The sequence below is a fragment of the Rattus rattus genome, chromosome 11 (genome assembly GCF_011064425.1).
Source record: "Rattus rattus isolate New Zealand chromosome 11, Rrattus_CSIRO_v1, whole genome shotgun sequence".
In the NCBI taxonomy this organism is placed as follows: Eukaryota; Metazoa; Chordata; class Mammalia; order Rodentia; family Muridae; genus Rattus; species Rattus rattus.
In genome coordinates this window covers 25,404,247-25,410,783 of record NC_046164.1, presented here as the reverse complement: position 1 = coordinate 25,410,783, position 6,537 = coordinate 25,404,247, and positions in this window count along the sequence as shown.

Genomic DNA, 6,537 nt, shown 5'->3' with positions numbered 1-6,537 from the left:
CATTTCCACACTTCTGGGCCATAGTAAAGAACCATCCCACCCAACTCACAACTTATTGCTACTACTCTGGTTGGAAATCAAAGCTTAGTTTGCAATTTAGGAAGTTTTAAAGCAGTAACACCAAAGCATGCCCAATCTACCTATTAAGTCCAGTTTTAGTGCCCAGCTTTAATCATATAGAATGCAGAGACATAGGAATTACACTCATAAATCTTTGCATTACAAAATCAAAGAAGGTGGAATGTGACACTCTTTCTGGCAAGTTGGGTTAACTCTTTAATTTCTTAAAAACAAATCAGGTAATGCACTTAAAATACATTTACTTTTAGAAGCATGTGTATGCAGTCTGAATAATCACACAGATTTTAAGACCAACCATGTAAGCAATAAATCTGTGCTGTATACATTAACACTTAAGATAACATATTGTATGGGGAAAAAAAGAAAAGTAAATCAAATTTAAGATGAAACCAGCTTCATTCTAGTAACATGCTGACAAAAACCAGGAGCAGAGAGTAGCCTTGTTGGGGCACCAGGGGAAGGGGAAGCCCTTGGTCCTGCCAAGGTTGGACCCCCAGTGCTGAGGAATAAGGTGGGGGGGCAATAAGGGGAATATATGGGGAATACCCGTATGGGAGAAGGAAAGGAGAGGGAATGGGGGCTTACCGACAGGAAACTGGGAAGGGGAATAACATTTGAAATGTAAATAAAGAAATATATCTAATAAAAAAGTAAAAAAAAAAAAAACAGGAACAGTAAAACCTTTAAGTCAATGAGATCTCTGATGTCTTACTTAGCAATTAAAAATGCTGGTAGTTTAAGTCAAATCTGCCTACAACTCTGAATAGTCTTAAAACAACACAAAAGTTGAAATGCCACTGTGAAACTAAAGAAATTTTAGCATGAAAAAATGGGGCCAATTTACATTGCTAATAGTGCATAGCACACTCAAGTCCCGACATTTTAGAAGTCAGGGTTGATATTTAAGATAGAGATTTAACTACTATGGAAATTCAAATACAAATTTTGTTGTAATTCTAGTCTTCCAGAAGCTAATGAGAAATGAGAACAGACAGACAGACAGACACAGACACAGACACAGACACAGACACACACACACACACACACACACACACACACACACTCACATGTGTCAGTACACATATAGTTATAAAACCGAATATAGAAGTAAGGCATGTTTTAGGAATAAGTAAAAAACACATTTCATTATGAATTGGGGATAAAGGTAATTGGTAAATCTATAGACAATAGAGGAAGCTAGAGATACTGTTGTTTCAAAGATTTATAACTTCTTACTCACTAGTAAATGATTCTCTTGGGGTTGGCACGACTTCAGGATCCTTATGAAAAGAACACAATAGAAAGAGAGTTTTCTCATTACACCTATCCCTGAAAACAGTTTGTCAATTAAGACAAAAGACATCTAATTTCCTCTCAAAATATTACAAGAATGCCTTATAACGATCTCTTAGATCAGAGCCTATGTGGTAGGCCAAGCAATTTCTATTAGTAATTCCGTGTAGACAGTTTTGTTTATTAAATATACATTAGAGGAAATGATTTTCCTCCCTTTCAAGTCTAGACTTAAGGCAGTGCAGATGGATTCTTTTAAATATATGGAAACTAGCTATGTTTATTTTATGAGTCAGGAAGTCTCATAACTCTCAAGACCCAGATCCAATTTGTATCTCTAAAATGACTTTTTATAAACTAGAATAAACATGTCATCTCCTTTTTGCACACCATAGGCTATTTATCCAGAACCCCAAAAAAGTATATTTGAAGATATTAATTCAGTGTGGTTTTATACGGCTGGGTTATGCACATAGAGTGTGTATCAGTTACCTAAAAAAAAAAACCAGGAGGTATTATGCACTTCATTTTAACCTGTCCCATTTTCTTGCTTTTTACACATGCCTGTTTTTTAAAAAGCAATTTCTTATGAGTCATGAAACGGAAAGTGTATGTTCCTCCTTTCAGACTAAAAGCAAAGAGCTGGTAGGCACCATCGAGTCTGCAGAGCTGCTGTTGTTAAAGAACCAGTGGTTTGGGTTACCATTATGCATCAGTTAACCACTGAGGAAGACCGTTTCCCCCACGCTCAGCATGCCTTATTGCCTAATTTTTTTCTACAGGAATGAGGTCTCCCTGGTTTTTCCCATCTTAGTATATGCATTTTTTTATTCTCCTATTTCAGCTTAGTTTTACAGTCATGTACATTACACAGACTGAGCGAGATGTACTTGTGTATTTAGGCATATACATAAATATAAACAGGCACATTTCCTGGGCAAACAATTTGGGGTGATATTAGACAGGCAGCTTGTGAAAGCCATAAAGTAAAGTGGCCTACCTCAACAATCTGGCTCAGTTCCTGCTTCCTGGCCTATTTTCCCTTAATGATGAATTCTAATCTGTAGTAATAACCATCTTCTTATCCAAGCTGCTTTTTGTAAAGATATTTATCATAGCACCAGAAAGAAATATAAAACAAGGGGTATAGTTATCTCGGTAAAGTAAAGCCAATAATGACTTGACCTTCTGGTCTTTCTGTTTCCACGTGCCAAGTTTCTGGGATTATAGGTCTGGGATACAGCAGTCCTAGTTTATGTAGTTCTGGACATCAAATTCAGAGCCTCAACACAAACACTATACCATCTGAGCTAAATTCCCACCACCAGTTTTCAATTTCTCAGAAATGATTAAATATTGTAGAAGAGTTTACCCATTAATCCGCTGGGAATATGGACATTCTAAGACAATTGCATAGAAGACCAGAAAATATCATGTTAAAATTGTAGGCTAATAACAAAATACCTTAACATAGTGGGTTAATAACCAAAAAAATCACAAAGTATGTTTATATCTTTATATAAATAAATTATTTGAAATGTATACAGGATATGTTAAAGTAGTTAGGACATATTTGTCTAATACTTCTTAAAAATAAAATTGACAGGATAAAAATTTCACTTTTGTGGAATAAATATATAATTTGAATTTTTGTACAGATTTATAGTCTTTAAAAGACACAAATTATTTAAGACAGTACACGTTGTTGCTTTCCATATGATAATTGGGAATATTTCATTGAGGTTATCAAAAACCTCAGTTCACTTGTCATATCTAATATATGCAACCTTTTATTGATGTGAATTAAAGGATTATAGGACTTCAAAGAGTCTGTGTAAAAGTCTTAAGAATAGGTGATCAGTTTGGAAACTAAGTTCTGCAACGAAGGATTATTGTAGACAAGGACACAGCTGCAGCACCTGAACGTCTGTAGAATGCACAGCTCTGAGCCTTGAGGTACTGAACTTGAGCGAGTTTTCTAAAAGATTGTTAGAGGTGGCCCACGCAAACTGCATTCCAATGGACTCATTCATATCATATGCTGGACAGACTGGGAGAGAGGAGCAGAAAAGTCAAATGAAAACAAGAAGCTAAAGCCTTATTCATCTCAATAATCACCTCTCAAGAGTTCATAACTCCTACCCTTTCTATTATGTGAAATCACCTCAGAGCCGTTAAGAACTCAGATCACAAATTTTCAAAGTATTTATATCTGAGCTCATGCACAGAGGGAAAGAACACAGCCCACTGCACTTTCTGACACTTATATTGAAGGTGGATAGTAAGAAATATTCTACACATGGAATGTGTTGTTCCTATAAACATTTATTCATACACATGCAAGGGAAAGGTCACAGGGAAAGGCAGAGTGAAATGAAATATTGTCAGAGTAAAATCTAAGTACTACTGAACTATGAAATGGAAAACACACATATCGAAAGTATGACATTCTAGATTCAATCCAGGTCTGAAACACGTGGAATTAAAATAAAAACCAAGAATATTTCAGCAACTAATTGGCATCGTCACACCATTCATTTGTATCTCTTAATTTAAGCCCTGCCATGTTAATAAAGCATAAATAAATATATTCAATTAATAATAATATATAAATATTATTGTCCATCAATGTATGCACTCAGCTGAATTTCCAGAACAAATAGATGCCTCTTTTAACATGGGAAAGTCCATATCCTGCAACATTATAGATTACATATCTCTTATCAACAAAGCAAGTTGAAATTCCTCCGAGAATCTGATCTATGCACTTTAAAACTCAAAGCTATATAAGCAAAACCATGAAGGCCTTCAGGTTCTTGACACCAAAGGAACAAACACACAAGAATTGGCACTGAAGAGCTAGCTGTTGGTCTCCATAACTCAGAGTGTAAAGTTTGTAAAAAGATTGGTGGCAAACTATGCAAAACGAAAGCTTGAAGTCGCTATGTCTACACAAACATAAGATACCCAAGGGACTCTGTGTTTAGCAGAGAGAGTCAGATTTAAATTTCACCAAATCAGAAGAATATTCAGAAGTGAAACCAGGAAAGGAAAGGGATTCCTGGAGTAGAGCTGGGGAGTCCAGGCATGAGGAACTGAGTTCAGGTTGCAGGTACCCATGCACAGCAGGAGCCATAGTACCCATGCACAGCAGGAACCATAGTACCCATGCACAGCATGTTCTCATAACATTGTGTTCCTATGGCAAGATGGCAGCTGAAAACAGGAGAAACAACCACAAGCTTCCAGATTAGCAAGGCTGGTATATACAATGGCAAACATCCCAAAGAGGCCCTATTAAACAAAGTGGACAGTGAGAATCTGCACCTAAGCTTATCTTTTAACTTCCACATATGCACACACATATGCACATCCACAAATGCACACACATTAGTGCACACAATTAAACACAATAGCTTGCACACACACACACACACACATCAATTACAGGAAGATTTATAAGAAAAATAGTGTTTTAAAATTTAAGAGGACTGGCGATATACAATGAGAGTAGCAGTCTCTGATAAGACATGCAAGCACCAGATAAAGCTGTTACTAAGAAACCGCAGCAGTAGATGAGAGGCAGCAATCCCTACTTAGCAAAGGAAGATCCTTCTCATGTTCTAAACAATGAAGACATCAACCAATGAAACATTGTGCTCAAAAGTCATTTTAAAATGCAGGGCAAATTAGTCAAACAGAAGGGGGATGTTTATCAACTATGTCAGGAGAAAGGACACATGAGACTAAAAACACACAAATACCCAAAAATTAGGGAAAGGAAAATATAAAAACAAAAGAAGAAAATACAGAACACTATTGTTTAACAAAAAATAATACTTGTATTTTAGACATTCAAAATTTCTTTTAAAAATTTGTTGCTATCTCTTAATGTTGTCAAAAATGCAATGATTTTAATAACCTGAATGCTACAGAACACATATTATTTTATTTTTTATTATATTATTTCCCTTTCATTCCCTCCTTCTAAGCTTCCCCATGTCCTCTTTTTCTTTAATTGTCATTGCATATAAGTAAATGCACACACACACACACGTGTGTGTGTGTATGCTTCATTCCCCCAAATACATATGCATATACACACACACACACACACATATATATATATATATATATATATATATATACACCACACACACACACACACACACAACCTGCTCAGCCTATGTAATTTCACATGTATATATGTAAGATACAGAGGAACAAAGAATTTTCTAGAAGATTGTATCTTCTAGTAGTGTCAGAAGCTATATGCATGAAGTCCTATAAACATGGTTCAACATGAGCTTAACAAGGATGACATCAATATACATGCAATTGAGGAAGCTCTCAAGGCTCTGTAAAATCTTAAGAAGTAAGAATAAATAATCTGGTTTACCAGTCTTAGGTGAGTTTAAGTTATAATTAAGAGTAGTCTTAAACCTCCTAGCCACAGAAGGACAAGTCACTCTAGCTTGAAACTTAAATTATAATTTCTTATATCTGGTAAACTGAGAGGTAGCAGAAGAAAATAGTCACAATAAAATTCAAAGAGAGGAAAACAAGCATTCTGAGCTTTTCAGAGATCTATTTATTTCACTTGACTCAAAACCAATAAAAAATATGTATGAATAGTAGTTGACACGATCCAAGAAGAATTAGGCTAGATTGCCACAGTAGGGGCGAAACGTTTCAATGCTTGTTTTGCAAGTCTGTACAAAACAGTTTATTCCACTTCAGTGCATCACTAAGAAATTTCAAGCTTCATTACCTGTTGTGCTATGAGAAACACACCTGTGGCAGCCCCCACCCTTGCCACCACTGACCTTGACGACAGCAGTGTACTTCATGCAAGTTGCTTCTTCGTTCCTTTCATGTTACTTTATCTTATATCTTGAGCACGGCTTTGTTCTTCTCACAAAACTGACTGAAACCTACCCAAAGCACTGAGACAAAGAGCTGCTTTATTTTACATATTTTTATTATTTAAAATAATTTATAAGGTTAAATATATTTTGGCCATACCCCCTCCAAGTCCTTACAGCCTCTCCCCATCTCCCCCTCCCTACCCACCCAACTTTAAGTTCTTTCTCAAGAAACAAATTAAAATCCAATACAACAACAAAACCAAGAAAATACAATAAAATACTACCACCACAACCC